The following is a 20,267-nucleotide window of genomic DNA, read 5'->3' on the forward strand; positions in this document are numbered from 1 at the left end:
TATGCAAGTCTATATTAAGACAGCATTAGGTGTGTACTTTCAATCTCAAGAATCAAACGATTTTTAAAAATGTAATTTCAAATGTGTTGGAATTTATCACACACCAAGAAAGTAATTTCGTTAGCTGAAATTAAACACAGCAATTTATTTAAAATAAATTTTGAAACTAAGAAAATAAAATAATACAGGTATCAATAATTTAAAACACTGTTTTTTAACTTTTAAAATCAATATATATATTTAAAAAAATCAGTTGATTTAAATCATGATTTAAATCGTGATTTAAATCAAGTTGATTTAAATCAACGAACCCTTATTAAGACCACTTATCATTTCTTTCTTTATTTTTTTACTTAAAAGAATTTTCCAATTCATAAATTTAGACATGAATTTAATTTTAAACAAACTTTAAGTTGAATTTTAGTTTCTTTCTGTTTCATTTTGTTTTTGGAGTTTTCTTTTCTCATGGTGGATCAAAACAGAGGTTTATGCTACTTGTTTTAGAATGGAAAAAACATATAAGGGAATGAAAAAGGCAGGAAAGATAGTCATTTTTTAAACATTAATAGCACATTGGTTCGTTCATAGTGTTACAGAAGATTGTAAAGTCAGCTAAATAAAATTAATCAAAGTGAAAATCTCCTCCCCCCCCCCCGATTGAACTAATAAAACAAGATTTTATATTACAACTTTGAACACACGTCCCAATTGTAAGTTTGCGACTATCAATTTTCACTTGCAATTTTGATCACAACACAGACAATAAGGAATCTCCTGAATCAAGCATTAGAACAAACTAGCCTTCGTTTAGGACTTTTTGATTGAACTCAGTGCAGAATGCACATGCAGAAGTTACATGAAGTGCATTTGCGTTGCATGAAGAGAAAAAGCAATGAAAACCTCCTAAGGTTAGCCCGACAGCATGGGTGGATAATCTATTCCCATGATCCATCTATCACAGAGGATATTTTACGTCTGTACGGTGTGTAATGTTCCATCTAGTTCACATAATAACATGTCAAATGCCGAGATAAGTTTCTTTTGATTAAAATGGTAGTAATTATGAAAAATTTAGTCAAGAAGAACGCGTAAAATTCCTTAAATTTATATTATTTAAAAAAAAAAACTCGTGGAAATAAAAAGCTGGTGTTGTGCGCTATCGGAAATAAGAAAGAAAAACAGCTTGCTTATTAGCATGTATTTGTTGAGGACATTTTTTGTTGCAACACTTAACTCCATATTTCTGCTTTATTTATTTGCCTAGCACACTTCAGTTTTTGTCTGTATTAAAGATGTTTATACTCCATTGCTAGTTAAGGAAAGACCATTGCTGTATAGGATTTAAGTAATCATCCGCGACTGTGTATAGTTTTGTTTTATTTAGCTATCAAATTATACAAGTTATGCTTTCAAAACAAAATAAAAGCTTTTAAAAGTTAAACACGTCCGACAGAAATGTAATTCTTGCTATCTTTTACGATATATATCCCAGAATTATTAAGAAAGGTTACCATTTGATTGTCTTACTGGAATCCTAGACTTGGTAACATATTTTTATAAATAAGGGGAACATTCTTACTTGGAAAAGAAACAACCATATGACGTTTCAAGAGCATTGAATTTGATTGGACCACTAAAAATGGCGCATCTTATGCTGACAAATCAAATTACCCTTAACAAATGAAATACGAGATAAAGAACTTTTACTTTTGTTTCGCTGTTAAAGAATTTCGTCTGCAATAAACAATATTTGTTATTTTTTTATGAGTTTCTTTAAATGAGATCAGAATGGCGTAGATTTGTTACGATTTTCAGATACCATTTTTATTAATTCTTTATACTTGTTAATTCAGGGTGGCCACCCACCTGGAAAACCTTGAAAACCTGGAATTATCAGGGAATTTTTTTATACTGGAAAAAACCTGGAAATATCAGGAAAATTTGGATAAAAATCTGGAAAAATCAGGGATTTTTAAAGAAAAGCTGGAAATTTTTCTTTGATTTTTCAAATTTCACTAATTTAAATTTGCTAATTTTCTTAATTTAAATTATTTCATCCATTATACCCACTTTTTTTTAACGGAAATGTATCGCCAAACAGTTGAAATATCATCAACTTAGCGATACTTTGCTTGCATCAAAATTTGCTCCATCATAGTTCTGTTAAACTAGAATGCCATATAAAATTCTTCCCCGGTTTGTATTTTTAACTTTATAAAATTCTCCAAAAATTAGTTGGTTATAATTTTATGATAATAGATTTTATATCGCACTCTTTTTCTGAAAGCTTTTCTACTCCTATTCAAAGAAATCTGTGAATTATTTTTTCTGAGCAAACCAACCAATCACACATTTTTTTACAATCACTAACAGCAATGTTTGTCGACAAATTGTTACAATTGTTGCATTAATGCTAATTTTTTCTATTTCATTTTAACCTCTTATAACATATTTTAATTTTAAACAAAAAAGGCTCCTTTGTTGGTCAATATATGATTTTTGATTCAAAATTTTGTGCCAAAACATTAAAAAATAAATAAACAATCTTGAAAATTGTCAAAATAAATTATTTTTTTCAAGATGATATGTTAAAAAAATAACATTTTGAATAAAATATTTTATAATATAGACACTTTTCTTGTACACATCCTATACTTTATAAGAAAAAAGAAACAAAAACCTGGAAATTTTAAGATTTTTATCTGGAAAACCTGGAAAAATCAGGGAAATTTGAAATCTGATTTGAGTGGCCACCCTGTAATTGATTATTCACGAAGTTTTTTTCCCCTAATTTCACACGATTTAAAAAAGCAAGCAAAAAGAAGACTAAGCAACTGCGTTTCAAGAGTTGACGATGATATTTGTTCTCGCAGGGGCATTCATTTGGTTAGAATAGGGCTAATTATTTTATTCATAACTTACAACAGAGCATAGATATTCGAAAACTGCGGAAAATTTTATTTTAAAGAAATACCTCTTTCTGAAATAATTAATAATTATTTTTTTGTATTTAAATTTTTAAACTTTTTTTTCTTTTGCTAATGTCTTGTAGCAAATGATAAACAAGTGATTTTAATTATTGTTTTACGCATTGTATGCATTGGTGTTGCACGTTCGAGTAAAGGATAGTCATTTGTATCATGCAATTGAAAGAAGTTTAAAATATAAGTATCTATTTAATATACATAATTGAACAATTGAGAGCAATTTATATTGTGCAATCATGCAATTGATAAACGATAGATATTGATAAGTGCCTTGACAACTATTTTCTTTACCTTGTCTTCACTATTCTACTATACTTATTATACTACTTCAGGGGTCTGTTTAGAAGAAATTAGGGTCTGTTAACGGACCCTTCACAAAATAATTTATCTTTTAATGGAGCAAACCCTTCCTGGAAGGAGGGGGGGAGGTGAAAGACGGTTCCAGACAAACTAAGTTTCCCTAAGTTTAAATTTTAGTATCCCAAATGTAGTATTCTAGAAAATATTTCTACTTTTATAAACATCGTGTGCGCATTCTTATTAATATTAAATCATATTTTTTTTGTAAATAAATAATTGAACAATTTATATTTATTAATAGAGTTAATTAATAAAATATTATGTAAATATAAATTAATTTCTGTCAGTTTTTTAAATAAAATATTATAAATTTGAGAATTGTTTAAGTTTACTTAATGCGTAACAAATGTAAATGTAAATAATTTCGTGCAAAATGAGTGGTTTCAAAAAGTTAAATCGGAGAATTTCTTCGAGAAAATTTCTGATACGCACATGCTAAATTATATTCACAAGAAACAAAAAAAAGAAAAAACAAATAAATAAAAAAGAGCAACATACACGATTATTTTTGTATTGAAATAAATATTTTCTTGGATGCAAAACCTGAGAAATAATTTTTTTTTGCACCGTTGGTATGATAAATTCCATAGAAACGAAGAGATTAGGTTTTTTTTAACGAATGAAAAGTATTTTAAATCAATATAGATTTTTTACGAAAATTCTCTGCAAAAAAATGGCAACTAATATAATTTAGTTCGCGGGCCGCAAAAAAAAGGCTTCGCAGGCCGGATGCAGCCCGCGGGCCGCCAGTTGGAAACCCCTGTTCTAGAAGACAAATGAAAAAACGAAGTTTGAAGAATTGAAACTAGATTACTTAATACTGACTTCTTTGCACTTCTGCTTTTTTTAAAAAAAGAATAACATTCAAACAAGTCAATTTCTTAATCTTTCGATATTTTTAGTTCTAAGATTTGAGAAGGATTTTTTTTGTTGTTGTTTTTATTTAAACTCATCATTTTAACGTAGTGTCCCATACTGCTGATTAATTATCACTTTTTTCTCCATACTGTAATATAGATAACCAGTAATATAGAAAACTGAGAGTTTCAGTGTTTAAGTTTTGTTTTAGGAATTCAGAACAATTTGTTTTTTCTGCTTTTATTTTTAACTCTTCTATATATATTGACATTTTTATTATGGCACAGCATTTTTCATAATGAACGTTACTAATAAGCTTCATTTTGTAGCAATTCTTCTAAAAATATGACAATGTGAAAAGTTTAAATTCAATATGCTGAATTTAGTTTTTCATTAAAAAATTAAGAATGTTTTTGCTTTTGCTTAGTTTCTTTTCTTTAAAAAAAGAAGGAAAAAAAACTTCTCTTTTTACAGACGTTTTCATTAACGCAGCAATTAATTTAGAACATTTCTGTTAGCCTATATTCTTGACCTGCTCTGGTAAATGGAAAACTGAGATGTTCAGTTTTAAAATTTTCCTTCGAAAATTAAGATCGATTTTTGTTTTCTCTGTTTCGCTTTTGTATATAATCTTTAGTTTTTATAGATCTGTATTTTTCAAAGGGTTTCGATAGGCCTTATTTTTAGCGTTGTTTTATGAATACGTTTTTCCGGAAAATATTATTCTTAGCATTGAACTTCTGGTTTCAGTGTTGCTACGCTCTGCTGAAAAATTTTATTTCGCCCCGAATATACGACATTCAGCCCAATCTTTTTTTTTTTTTGCTGAACATTCGGTACTAGACTAAATCACAATTCATTACCACATTCGTCACTGTACCGAAATACCATACCGTTCGTAACCGAAATACCGTATCAAAAAGTGTTTATTTAAATGCGCGAATAGAAATTCGCGTGTCGTAATAACATTGTAGTTAATAATAATAACGTGGAAAAGTATAACAATTGAAAAAAAAATCACTTAAAGTAAGGCTGAACTCAGCACGAATAAAGCGTGTCAAATCAGCGATTTAAAATTCCTAATAAAATTATCTGAATCTTTTAAATTACGTGGGAATGCATGGCAATAACTGACTAAAAAAATAGTTGAAAAAAAGAAAGAAAGAACTGCCAAAAGTGCGCCAAAAAGTGATTATTTAAACTTGCGATCTGAAACTCGCGTGTCGTAATAATACCGTTATAAAAATTCGGAATTTTCGAAATTACGTTGAAAAGCGGAAATAAGAGCTTAAAAAATAATTTTGATTTATGATAAAATGGGCTTAAAGAAAGCTCAGTAAGCATACATTTACTATAGAATCTATCAAAATTCAGAGCTTCGAAACGTGATGACTCAAAAGTGCAATAAAAAAATTTTCGACATTTTTAGTTTTTGAAATTTTTGTTTACTTTTTATTGAGTTTAGAAGCTCTCGCGGGCGGCAGGTTGTGCACCTCTATTAAATACCAAATATTTGTATATTGCATCGTTAATTCAGTAGCAGCAATTGTTGAGCCGAATCTTGCATCTATTTACAATTTAAAAACTTCTTGAGAAGGTTTTCAGCAATTTTTGCAATAATAGGACACTGTTTGCACCAATTCACAAGAGCAGGACCCTAGTTGAAAGAATGTGACTTAACGCTTATTTTATATTCACAAATTATGAATAGTTTTTTCGCAATTTAACAGGGGTCTGTTTAGAAGAAATTTGGGTTCGTTAACGGACCCTTCTAAAAATATTTTAACTTAAAAACGGACCCTTCACAAAATGATTTTTCTTTTAATCGGACCCTTCACAAATTTGTTTATCTTCATTATTATTTTGTCAATCGAATAAACCCGTTCCAGGGCAGAAAACAAGAAAGATGGATGTAAACGAATCAAGTTTTGTCTTTGGCAGACGATTCTTCCATTACTCATTCGAAATTAATATTCTGCGTTTAGCAGTATAGGATAAATATCAAATCTTTGTAGCATCTCTAATTTAGAAACAGCAATTATTGTTTATTTTTTAAAATTAAATTTTTTTAATTATAATTTTAGTGTTGAGCATAATCTTGTATGTCTTTACAATTTAAAAACTCCTTGAAAAAGTTTTTTTTGTTGCAATAACGGACCCTATGCACATTCACAAAAGCAGGACCCTGGTTGAAAGAATGTGAGTAATTGTTTCACAATTTCACGAAAAACGGACCTTTCACAAAATGTCTGGACATATCTCTGTTTAACAAAAACATGCTCGAAACGAATTCAGCTCACGGCTCCCATAGAGGACAGTGCTGACACAAAAAATATCCTTAGTGGTCATCCGTCAAGCTAACTGTGGGAGGTTTTCCTCTCCATATAATTTAAATGCGTGAGAGTTCCATCCAAAAGTCCTCCGCGCAGGCAAATTTCCCCCAATACTTAATGCAAGAGTTCCCTAATCTTCTGAATTGAATTCAAAACTACGGAGTTGAACAATATTAATCCAACTTAAATGGGTCAGCTGTTCAATGAGGGTTATACATGGTGCTTAGCGTGTTTTAAAAGGTGCTTATTTTCGTTTTTTAACAGCCTTCAGAAGTGCTTTTTTCATTGGGTGTTTATAAGAAGTGCTTAATTTTCCCTTTTTGATTTTATTATTTTTTTTCTTTAACATGCCGATCTTCGCCACGTATTATACAAAAGCGTGTTTTTCACATTGTTCTATTCAATGTTTTCACACTTCATTCAACCACAATCCATTTCGGCCCACCGTCGGTCCAATAGTGTATGAAAGTGCCAAAGTTTGATGAGAGTTCGGTGAGATTACTGTCAGGTTCCACCCTCTGATATCGAACCGAAAAATCTCTTTATCTTTTTATAATGGTCAATATAATCAAGTAAAGAGTAGTTCTTGCTCAGAAACTAGTTATTTTATCATGATCATGTATAGTTTTGAAAATTATTTTACATTTTGATTCAGGGTGCGTAGCGTTTTTAAAAAGTGCTTAAAGGTGCTTATTTTTTGATTTACTTTTCTCAAAAACCCTTAAAGGTGCTTCTTTTTTATTCGGGGTTTGTAAAAAGTACTTAATTTTCTATTTTTTAGAAAGAGGTTTTTTTCTTTTCTATGTAGATTGTCATTCTAAATTACAAAAAAAAAAAAAAAATGCAAGATTTTACCAATTTTTTCTGCAATATTTGTCAGAAACTAGTTATTTTATCATGATTATGTAAAGTTTTTGAAAATGTTACGAATTTTATGTTTATAAAATATGAACTTTAAACAATAGAAAAAAATAATTTTCATTACTGCATAGATCCTAAATATGATTTTTTTTTAAAGTGATTAAAAAAAATTTTTGAGTGATTAAAATGTACTAAAAAGGTACTTATTTTTTTGTTAAAAGATTTGGCTATGCATCCTGTTATAATATAAAATGTTAGATTTTATCTGTTCCCAAATAATTTGTTTATACTGATCTGAAATTTTCGGTATTTTTATCTAATTTATTTTGTTTGGTAAAAAAGTGCCATTTTGCAACTTCATAATTAGAGTTCACATTTTTCCTTCCACAATATTAATTCTCCCCACTCTCCTCTTGTTCGTGTATCAATTTGAAAAATTAAACGATATGTTATATAAATATAGAATATTTATTATATCGGGTATTATAATAGTACATATTAATAATTAGATTAAAATATTAGACGCACTGTAATATTTTAATTATGGCATGTTTTGCATGAGTTTATGGGCACTTTCATATTTAAACATGAATGTAATGGGTTTTTATTCAGAAGATTTTTTATCTACTTTGCATTCATTAGGCAACTGAACTGAAGTATTCTTTTTAAATTACCTGTTTTCTCTGAAAAGCTGATAAAAAAATTTTAAATAATTTCTTATCTTCCGTCATGTGATTGACTTTCTCTAAATCACCAAAATGCGACTCTCGAAATTATATTTAAAAATTATATCCAACACAGCTGCCAACTCTACTCGATTTTGCCAGTTTCGCCTGATCTACTGGTTTAATTAAAGTTCTCGTAGTTTTTGAACATTTTAGAAAATTACCTAAAATTCAGAAGAAGTTTCCTGAAAAAAAGAATCCCTATTGAAATAGGATTTCTGTATAGATTATTGCTTGAATATTAAAATGAGTATTACTAATACATAATGCAGCGAACCTCATTTATTGAAATCAGTTCAAAGCTTACGTAGTTGTTTCGTAATTCATTTACGTCGCACTAGAGCTGCACAATGGGCTATTGGCGACGGTCTGAGAAACATCCTTGAGGATGATCCGATGACATCATGCCATCACAATTTTGATCCTCTGCAGAGGGGATGGCATTCCCTCTGCCCAACGTCCTGCACGCGAAGTCAAGCACTTTACGGTAGAACAGTTACACGAGGACCCATACCGCACCCCTCGGTCCCTACGCATACTGATCAGGGTTTGTTGATTTAAATCACGATTTAAATCAACTGTTTTTTTTAACAAAGTCATTGAATTAAATCAACTGTTTTTTTATACATATATATTCAGGATGGCCACCCACCTGGAAAACCTGGAATTATCAGGGAATTTTTTTATACTGGAAAAAACCTGGAAATATCAGGGAAATTTGGATAAAAATCTGGAAAAATCAGGGAATTTTAAAGAAAAGCTGCAAATTTTTTCTATGATAATTTTTTTAATTTCACTAATTTAAATTATTTACTAATTTTCTTAATTTAAATTATTTCATCCATTATACCCACTTTTTTAGACGGAAATGTATCGCTAAACAGTTGAAATATCATTAACTTAACAATACTTTGTCTGCATCAAAATTTGCTCCATTACAGCTCTGTCAAACTAGAATACCACATAAAATTCTCCAACGGTTTGCTGAACGAATGCAGAAACCTTTGACCGCTATGGGACTGTGTAATTTAGGAAAGATTCTGGTGGAGATGGAAAAGGGGATTAGGATATTAACTTCTGTTTTTTTTAAGTCTGTCCTTGGGCTGAATTCATTTATGGCTCAAGTTTGTTCCGATACTTTGGTGGTAATTTTTTTTTCTGTTTTGACAAAATGTTTTTGTATTTTTAACTTTATTAAATTCTCCAAAAATTGTTGGTTATAATTTAATAATAATAGATTTTATATTGCACTCTTTTTCTGAAAGCTTTTCTACTCCCATTCAAAGAAATCTGTAAATTATTTTTTCTCAGCTAACTAACCAATCACACATTTTTTTACAATCGCTAACAGCAATGTTTGTCGATAAATCGTTACAATTGTTGCATTAAGCTAATTTTTTTCTATTTCATTTTAACCTTTTATAAAATATTTTAAAAAAATGTTTTTTTTAAAGAACCAACTATATATTAATATTTAATTTTACTCTTTTGTTGGTCAATATATGATTTTTGATTCAAAATTTTCCTCCAAAACATTTGAAAAATAAATAAAAAATCTTGCCAAATTGACAAAATAAATTATTTTTCTCAAGATGATATGTTAAAAAAATAACATTTTGAATAAAATATTTTATAATATAGACACTTTTTTTGTACACATCTTACACTTTATAGGAAAAAAGAAACAAAAACCTAGAAATTTTAAGATCTGTAAAACCTGGAAAAATCAGGGAAATTTGAAATCTGATTTGAGTGTCCACCCTGATATTGATTTAAAAAGTTAAAAAACAGTGTTTTAAATTACTGATACTCTTATTAATTTCTTTTCTTAGTTTAAAAATTTATTTTATAGGAATTGCTGCATTAATTAATTTTAGTTAATGAAATTACTTTCTTGTTGTATGTTAAATTCCAACACATTTGAAATTACATTTTTAAAAATCTTTTGATTCTTGAGATTGAAAGTGTAGATTAAAGTAATGCTGTCTTTTTACAGACTTGCATAGCTGTAGAAAGAAATTAATAAACATGAATTTTTTTCACAAAAAAAAATAATGTTTGTTAAAATTCACCCTTTTGATTGAAAAAGCATGGAATTAAAATCTACATTATATTTTATTGGTGGAAAATGTATATTTTTAAAGCATGAGGTTATCTTAAAAAGTTACCCTAATATGCCGAAAATAGGGTTCTCTATTTCATCTAGTCTTCAAATTTCAATCATGCATTTGTTTCAAAATGGTTGCTATGCATTTAAAGCTATGTATTATAATGAAAAATTGTTTTACGTAGTTAGAGCTTCTGAAATAGTGTTATAATATAGTTTTAATATAAATTTAATTTTGATTAAACATTTATAAAGTTCTTTTAATCATAAATCAAAGTTCCTACTGTGTATTAGAATAAAAATCAAAAAAATCCGATTTAAATAAAAAAAAATTTAAATCACCAAAAATCTGATTTTTTAGAAAAAAGTCACGAACATCCAAGTGGTCATCCACCCGCATACTGAGCGCAGCCAATGATGCTTGACCTATGGTGATCTGTTGTATCAGTCCACTGCTGGACTTTTTCATTTTATAACAACAAAAAAGCTTATTTTTATTCAAAACTCTCTTTTTAAAAAAATTATAAAAAAAATCTTTTAACTATTTTTGATGAATTAAATAAAAATCGAAATTATGAAAAAATTTTAATTGTTAATATTGTTATGTTCCTAGGAAACTTCAAAATGAATTGTTCGGCAGACTACTGCAACCGTTACCCCGATAAACCGATAGAACCCCGCTACCGATCAGTTGCTAAACAGACTAAAAAGGTATGTTGTTGTTTTTTTTACCACAATCAATTTGTATCAAATTATAATTTCATACTTTAAAACTACGCCGACCGGCCTGTGTAGGGGGCAGAGAACTGTCCGTGCATCTGAAAGGTTCTGGGTTCGAATCCCGGACAAGGCATGAATGTACTTTCATTCTCTGTACTATCTGTCCTCACTGTGGGAGCGACGTTGGCCCACATAATATTTTGTCCCTGCAAGAAAGGCGAACAAAATCGCCCTGTATATGCCTGAATTGACGGATGTTAACACAGGTGGGCATTGGAAAAAATAATTTATTTATTTTTAAAGCTACAGTGGACTCCCAAAATCTAGAAAATCTCTCAAAAAATCGATTTACTAATTTTGAACATTTTACATTAATTAAATGATATAAAAAAAGCATATTAATTATTAAAATCATAAGATTTGAAAAATTTAGAGCTTTCTTATTACAAAAACTTGTCTATTGTGAGTGTCTTGTGCTGTGTTTCTCGAAACAAAAGTTTCGCATCTAAATGGAAATAGTTCCATAGGCTATCATTTTGATGACTATTATATGAAACATTTTTGACACACTCTCTAGATCTGCTGAACGCAGAATAGATTAGCCTATACTGCTGAACGCAGAATATTCATTTCGGACGAATAAAGGAAGAAGCTTCTGCGGAAGACAAAACTCAGTTCTTTTGCATTTGTCTTCCACCCTCCCCCCCCCCTCTTCCTGGGAAGATTAACGAAACAATAATGAAGATAAACAAATTTGTGTGAAGGGTCCGATTAAAAGATAAACAAATTTGTGAAGGGTCCGTTTTTAAGTAAAATTTTTTGTGAAGGGTCCGTTTTTAAGTTAAAATATTTTGTCAAAGGCCCGTTAACGGACCCAAATTTCTTCTAAACAGACCCCTGCCTGCTATCCTCTATTCTTATAATGTGGCCATTTAATCCTTTTTATTTTGATAAATGTAATGACATCAGGTTCTTTATATGCTTTGTAAAGTTCCGTGTTTGATCTAAACCAGGTACCGTTTTTACTTATTCCACCAAAAATGCTTCGAAGTATTTTTCTCTCAAATCTAGCTATTATATTTTCATCTCCACGGGTCATTGTCCAGGTCTCATATGCGTATGTAAGCACTGATCGTATAAGACATTTATAGAGTAACACTTATTTTTCTTTTTATTAGGCTTGACTGTTATTATTTAAGCTCTAACGTTTCCTCATATTTTTTAAATATTTTTTTTCTAATATGTAACTGATACGTTATATGTTCTTTCTTTTCTCACCTTTTTTTAATCTTTATTTTTAATGTTTTTTTTCCTTCCTTTTTACTAATAACCACCTTGTTGCCTGCAATGCTGTTGTCTGGGGAAGACACTAGAAAGTGCAATGGGCGTAGTAGGATGATGATGTCCCACCTCGTTCGAGGTAGGGAGGCCCAGTAACACTCTCAAAGTATCAGGCAGTACAAAACTCTCTTCTGTTATTATTTAAGCTCTAACGTTTCCTCATATTTTTTAAATATTTTTTTTCTAATATGTAACTGATACGTTATTTGCTCTTTCCTTTCTCACCTTTTTTTAATCTTTATTTTTAATGTTTTTTTTCCTTCCTTTTTACCAATAACCACCTTGTTGCCTGCAATGCTGTTGTCTGGGTAAGACACTAGAATGTGCAATGGGCGTTGTAGGATGATGATGTCCCACCTCGTTCGAGGTAGGGAGGCCCAGTGACACTTTCAAAGTATCAGGCAGTACAAAACTCTCTTCTGTTATTATTTAAGCTCTAACGTTTCCTCATATTTTTTAAATATTTTTTTTCTAATATGTAACTGATACGTTATTTGTTCTTTCCTTTCTCACCTTTTTTTAATCTTTATTTTTAATGCTTTTTTCCTTCCTTTTTACCAATAACCACCTTGTTGCCTGCAATGCTGTTGTTTGAGGAAGACACTAGAATGTGCAATGGGCGTTGTAGGATGATGAAGTCCCACCTCGTTCGAGGTAGGGAGGCCCAGTGACACTTTTAAAGTATCAGGCAGTACAAAACTCTCTTCTGTTATTATTTAAGCTCTAACGTTTCCTCATATTTTTTAAATGTTATTTTTCTAATATGTAACTGATACGTTATTTGTTCTTTCCTTTCTCACCTTTTTTTAATCTTTATTTTTAATGTTTTTTTTTCTTTCTTTTTACTAATAACCACCTTATTGCCTGCAATGCTGTTGTCTGGGGAAGACACTAGAATGTGCAATGGGCGTTGTAGGATGATGATGTCCCACCTCGTTCGAGGTAGGGAGGCCCAGTAACACTTTCAAAGTATCAGGCAGTACAAAACTCTCTTCTGTTATTATTTAAGCTCTAACGTTTCCTCATATTTTTTTTCTAATATGTAACTGATACGTTATTTGTTCTTTCCTTTCTCACCTTTTTTTAATCTTTATTTTTAATGTTTTTTTTTCTTTCTTTTTACTAATAACCACCTTATTGCCTGCAATGCTGTTGTCTGGGGAAGACACTAGAATGTGCAATGGGCGTTGTAGGATGATGATGTCCCACCTCATTCGAGGTAGGGAGGCCCAGTAACACTTTCAAAGTATCAGGCAGTACAAAACTTTCTTCTGTTATTATTTGAGCTCTAACGTTTCCTCATATTTTTTAAATATTATTTTTCTAATATGTAACTGATACGTTATTTGTTCTTTCCTTTCTCACCTTTTTTTAATCTTTATTTTTAATGTTTTTTTTCCTTCCTTTTTACTAATAACCACCTTGTTGCCTGCAATGCTGTTGTCTGGGGAAGACACTAGAATGTGCAATGGGCGTTGTAGGATGATGATGTCCCACCTCGTTCGAGGTAGGGAGGCCCATTAACACTTTTAAAGTATCAGGCAGTACAAAACTATCTTCTGTTATTATTTAAGCTCTAACGTTTCCTCATATTTTTTAAATATTTTTTTTCTAATGTGTAACTCATATGTTATTTGTTCTTTCCTTTCTCACCTTTTTTTTAATCTTTATTTTTAATGTTTTTTTTTCCTTCCTTTTTACTAATAACCACCTTGTTGCCTGCAATGCTGTTGTCTGGGGAAGACACTAGAATGTGCAATGGGCGTTGTAGGATGATGATGTCCCACCTCGTTCGAGGTAGGGAGGCCCAGTAACACTTTCAAAGTATCAGGCAGTACAAAACTCTCTTCTGTTATTATTTAAGCTCTAACGTTTCCTCATATTTTTTAAATATTTTTTTTCTAATATGTAACTCATACGTTATTTGTTCTTTCCTTTCTCACCTTTTTTTTAATCTTTATTTTTAATGTTTTTTTTCCTTCCTTTTTACTAATAATCACCTTGTTGCCTGCAATGCTGTTGTCTGGGGAAGACACTAGAATGTGCAATGGGCGTTGTAGGATGATGATGTCCCACCTCGTTCGAGGTAGGGAGGCCCAGTAACACTTTCAAAGTATCAGGCAGTACAAAACTCTCTTCTGTTATTATTTAAGCTCTAACGTTTCCTCATATTTTTTTTCTAATATGTAACTGATACGTTATTTGTTCTTTCCTTTCTCACCTTTTTTTAATCTTTATTTTTAATGTTTTTTTTTCTTTCTTTTTACTAATAACCACCTTATTGCCTGCAATGCTGTTGTCTGGGGAAGACACTAGAATGTGCAATGGGCGTTGTAGGATGATGATGTCCCACCTCGTTCGAGGTAGGGAGGCCCAGTAACACTTTCAAAGTATCAGGCAGTACAAAACTCTCTTCTGTTATTATTTAAGCTCTAACGTTTCCTCATATTTTTTAAATATTTTTTTTCTAATATGTAACTCATACGTTATTTGTTCTTTCCTTTCTCACCTTTTTTTTAATCTTTATTTTTAATGTTTTTTTTCCTTCCTTTTTACTAATAACCACCTTGTTGCCTGCAATGCTGTTGTCTGGGAAGACACTAGAATGTGCAATGGGCGTTGTAGGATGATGATGTCCCACCTCGTTCGAGGTAGGGAGGCCCAGTAACACTTTCAAAGTATCAGGCAGTACAAAACTCTCTTCTGTTATTATTTAAGCTCTAACGTTTCCTCATATTTTTTAAATATTATTTTTCTAATATGTAACTGATACGTTATTTGTTCTTTCCTTTCTCACCTTTTTTTTAATCTTTATTTTTAATGTTTTTTTTCCTTCCTTTTTACTAATAACCACCTTGTTGCCAGCAATGCTGTTGTCTGGGAAGACACTAGAATGTGCAATGGGCGTTGTAGGATGATGATGTCCCACCTCGTTCGAGGTAGGGAGGCCCATTAACACTTTTAAAGTATCAGGCAGTACAAAACTCTCTTCTGTTATTATTTAAGCTCTAACGTTTCCTCATATTTTTTTTCTAATATGTAACTGATACGTTATTTGTTCTTTCCTTTCTCACCTTTTTTTAATCTTTATTTTTAATGTTTTTTTTTCATTCCTTTTTACTAATAACCACCTTGTTGCCTGCAATGCTGTTGTCTGGGGAAGACACTAGAATGTGCAATGGGCGTTGTAGGATGATGATGTCCCACCTCGTTGGAGGTAGGGAGGCCCAGTAACACTTTCAAAGTATCAGGCAGTACAAAACTCTCTTCTGTTATTATTTAAGCTCTAACGTTTCCTCATATTTTTTAAATCCTTATTAATTAATTAAATAATTCCTTAATAATAAATCCTTATTTAAATAATTTTACAGTGATGTACATAATCTTGTATGTCTTTACAATTTAAAAACTCCTTGAAAAAGTTTTTTTTTGCAATAATGGACCCTATTTGCACAAATTCACAAAAAGGGACCCTGGTTGAAAGAATGTGACTTAACGTTTATTTTATATTCACAAATTATGAGTCATTTTTTCACAATTTTACAAAAACGGACCCTTCACAAAATGTCTGGACAGACCCATGATAATATTTCAAGTTATGTTTAATGTGAAGTCATGACTAGAAATTAGTGCTTACAATTTAAAAACTCCTTGAAAAAGGTTTTTTGCAATAATGGACCCTATTTGCACAAATTCACAAAAGGGGACCCTGGTTGAAAGAATGTGACTTAACGTTTATTTTATATTCACAAATTATGAGTCATTTTTTCACAATTTTACAAAAACGGACCCTTCACAAAATGTCTGGACAGACCCATGATAATATTTCAAGTTATGTTTAATGTGAAGTCATGACTAGAAATTAGTGCTTACAATTTAAAAACTCCTTGAAAAAGGTTTTTTTCAATAATGGACCCTATTTGCACAAATTCACAAAAGCGGACCCGGTTCAACAGAAGCTGCATTTTACCTCCTCCTTATCACTTCGTTGACGCAGAACCTATTACTTAATTTTTGAACAAAGCACTTCATTACAAAGTTCAAAACAGAGTTTCAAAATGTCGCTTTTAAGAACGTTTTGTTTTATTTTTTTATGATAAGAACTAAAACATGATTTGATACACTTTGGATCATTTTCATACGCGATTCAAAAGTTCAAATATTTTAAGGTCCATTTAAAGTTGAGGTGAAAAGAAAAAAAAAGAATTAAGAAGAAAAAAAAAAAAGAATTTTGTTTGAACTGTGTTTTAAAATTATAAATACTTGTGATTTATTTTTAAAAACAAATTTAATTTTTGGAATTTATTGCTTACGTTTAATATAAATTTAGAAAAGAACTTAAAATCGCCAATTCAGTGTTAAATAATTCAGTATTTAACTCTAAAAATTATTTATTTTCGCACTTACAACTGTCATAAATTAGAAAAATGTTGACATATTTTTAAATTGTAGTTGACATATTTTTAAATTCTAGTTTGGATTTCATTTACAAAATAAAAAGGTTTTGAAAAATTTAAAAAAAGAAAAAACTGACTGTCGCAAGCTTATGACCAACATGTCTATTTAGTTCAATTGAATTTAAGTTCTAAAATTAGAATTTTTTGTTAAAAACTTTTGAAAGCAGAGGTGCCAACTATGTATTGCATTTTATCGGTCATTTTCACGATTTCATATCCTCCAACTCTACTGGATTTTGCCAGTTTCTACTGTTTTATTCAAAACTTTCCTGATTTTTGTACATTTCGAAAAAATCCCTAAAATAGGGTAAGTTTCCTAAAAAAATTAATAGTAAAATTTATTTTCTCTCACAAATTATCGCTTGCTTTAATATATAAAGAAGTATTACAAATACATAATGAAGCAAGCCTCATTTATTGAAAGAAATCAATTAAAAACTCTTAGTACTAAAATATTCAGTTTATTTTATTTATTCAGAATTAGTTTTTTTTAACTTAACTAGAAAAATTTATAAACTATTTTTGATAAATTAAAGGCCTATTACTATTCAAAATCATGAGTAAACATATAGCGTAACATTTCAAGCATATTTAATGGCAATCAAAGCCGGAAAATATTTTTATATTTCGATGACCGAAAATTCCTTATGTGTAAAATATTTAGTACATAATTCCATAAATAAATATTAATTCGTAAAATCTACTGGATTTCTTTTCCTATCTATATTGGCATATGTACTATAATTAAAGTATATGGATTTCGTAAATACTAATTGTAGATATTTTTGTGTATATATTATGTATATTTTTGTGCTTTGATGGAAAATTGGCACCTCTCGTTTTCATTTAAGGTGTTGAATCTTGGGCTATTTGAAGTTTTTAGAGTCTGTACATTTATTTCTTTAAATTTGTTTATATATTTTTCAGGGTGCGCTGATGAAAGCATAGAGTTGAACGCTGACCAACACCAACGGTCACCAACACGCTGACCTCAGTCAGTGATGCTTGACGTTCCATTGGGAACCATGTCTGGATGATCTGCAAGACTATTGTGTGCATTTGTAGCTATGCAAAGCTATGAAGTCCAAACTTCTTCTTAAAATTATGGTTATAAATATGGTTTTAAAATTACATTTAAATAATATGCTTCAGTTGAATGGTTATTTAATTAACAAAACTACCCAGTTTTTAGGCAACAACTAAGTCAGTTTTTTGTAAGCATCTCTTTAAATATATTAGTAAGATGCTATTTTTGGTATGTAACAATTGTAATGGGAAGAAAAAAAATTTGCACAATTAAAATGATTTATCAACAAACCCAAAGATAAATTTCTATTAACATGATAAAGTGAATAGAAAAAACAGTATGTACTTAAAGTTACATAAATACAATAGATTTTGAGAAACAAGAAAATCCCCCCAAAAAAAGTTTACTTACCCCAAATATTAGGAAAGAAAATTTTACTTTTGGATCAGCAGCACAACTTAAAAAAGAAAATGATGTGTTATCACAGCCATTAGGATGAAGTCCATTAAGACCATGCCCATTTAATCCTAAAAATAAAATAAAATATATTAGAGATACATGTTGTAGGAAATTATCAACAGTTTGAAATTTCTAACTTTTTGGATTGGTTAAATAGGTCGGCATCATAAGAACTAGATACTGCAACGAACTTGATTTATAAGGTTTATGGCAACAATCTTCGTTAAATGTTCTACAAATGTCACTATGCATGGGTGCCAAATTTGTCGAAATGTTTGGAATTAACAAAATAGTAATGAAAAATTTTTTTTTTATACTGAATTCCATGCGTTTAAAAAAAAATTGTTCTAAATTTATTATTCTAAACTGAAGGCTTCTGTAACGAATATTATAGAAATAAATAAGTACAGAAGTTCTTCCGTGAGTTGCAGGGTGGCCACAGTCTGGAAAAATTTTAAAGGAAGGGCCAATTAAGGCTTTAATTTTAGGGACATTTTAGGAATGTCAGCTGTAACATAAATTTGCAAATATTTTTGGATGACAATTGCAAACAGCTTTTTAATTTTTCTGGAAAATGGCTACACTTGAGAGGTTTCTCCATCCACTCCCCTTTCCCCCATGAGATGAAGCATTTTAAATCTAACTGTTGAAATTTTAAATTTACATGCTTTCTGTGGACTGACAGCAAGATTTGTCCACCAGCTAAAAGAAATATCTTTTGGGCTTTGAGAATTTTATTTAGGATTTTTTTAATAATTAATTTTTAATATATTTTGTTAATTTCACAGCTTTCCTTATTATCTAAACTCAACATTTCACTCAGTATATTGAATTTATTTACAAATGTTATAGCTTTTTTTTTTACTGAATTTTTGATAAATAGTACTCCTAAATCATTATGGGGCAATAGCTTTTAAGTGTTATAGATAGTGAGGAACAGGATATTGAGGAAAAATCATTTTACATAGCTTATATTATAACACTGGTAAAAACATACTTAATGTTTATAATAATTATTCTTAATGTTGTTGATAAAAATTACTTTACATGATATTTACTATTTTAGACAATGTATTTGTTAGCAAAAAAGAAAAAAAAAACTGAAATTTCGATTTATGTATAAGATGCATTCCAGTGTAATGTTATTGATGTGTATGGTTTTAATTTTTTATGTCGATAGAAGTCAATGAAAACTGCATTTATCTAAAAACAGAGAACTTTAAATTCAATTTTTTTAATAATATTTATTCATGCAAATAAATTCTAGTGAAGTTTCATTATATGTGTCCCAATTTCCGTTTTTTATTCTACGCAACTGTCTCTTATTTCATAACATGTGTACCATAACATGAATTATGCAAATGAAAAGTTCTATTTTTTCCCAAGCCACATTAAGTTTTCGGAACACTAAAAGAATAGTAGTCCCATTGGTCTACTAAATTTTTCTCGTTTGGTGTGACACTAAAAACTTACGATACTATAATTTATGCCTGACCAAGTTCTACTAGACAACGGAAAAGTCTGAAGTATCTGAAACAGGATTCCCCGACCCAGGGGTGACTATTTCCTCCAATCAGATAGCTTATTTTAGTCACTAACTAGGCTTGTTATAAGAGTGGGAAAAGAATAAAAAAAAAAGCTAAAATACCCATATCAACTAGTGAAAAAATAATTTTAAAAAAATGTAAAACTAATTTTCATTATTTACATACTTATTTAAAGTTATCTTTAATTTGTGCACATTAACAGTCTAACAAACTAAAGATTATCATGATTAAATAGGATTACATAGTAAAGTAAAACAAAATAATGTAGAAAAAGAAATATTAAAAAAAATAGGTACTAGAGAATTTTTTTTTAATTCAGGAATTTTTCTATAAAGTTTAAAAAGTTTGAAATTTTATCCAGGGACAAGTCAGATGAATCTCATGCCTGGCTATAGAAGAAATCAGCTATAAAATTGAAATGTGAATTGAGATAATCTTCAATTAGTAACAATCTTTAATAATTAAGAGTTTAAAAAAAAAGGTTG

At 29.9% G+C, this 20,267-nt stretch overlaps 1 long non-coding RNA gene across 5 annotated transcripts in view; it reads left to right on the forward strand.

Moving 5' to 3' along the window:
* The window catches only part of LOC147817027 (uncharacterized), a 37,756-nt gene extending 18,244 nt beyond the window's left edge, over window positions 1-19,512 (forward strand). For all 5 annotated transcript variants that reach the window (XR_015429949.1, XR_015429948.1, XR_015429945.1 and 2 more), the window contains 2 exons: window positions 10,845-10,942; window positions 17,677-19,512. This is a non-coding gene — a long non-coding RNA (uncharacterized LOC147817027). The remainder of the gene's footprint in view (window positions 1-10,844; window positions 10,943-17,676) is intronic.
* The last annotated feature ends 755 nt before the right edge of the window (window positions 19,513-20,267 follow it).

This window comes from Parasteatoda tepidariorum, chromosome 1 (assembly GCF_982258835.1).
Source record: "Parasteatoda tepidariorum strain Cologne lab strain chromosome 1, Ptep-v5.0, whole genome shotgun sequence".
NCBI classification, from domain to species: Eukaryota; Metazoa; Arthropoda; class Arachnida; order Araneae; family Theridiidae; genus Parasteatoda; species Parasteatoda tepidariorum.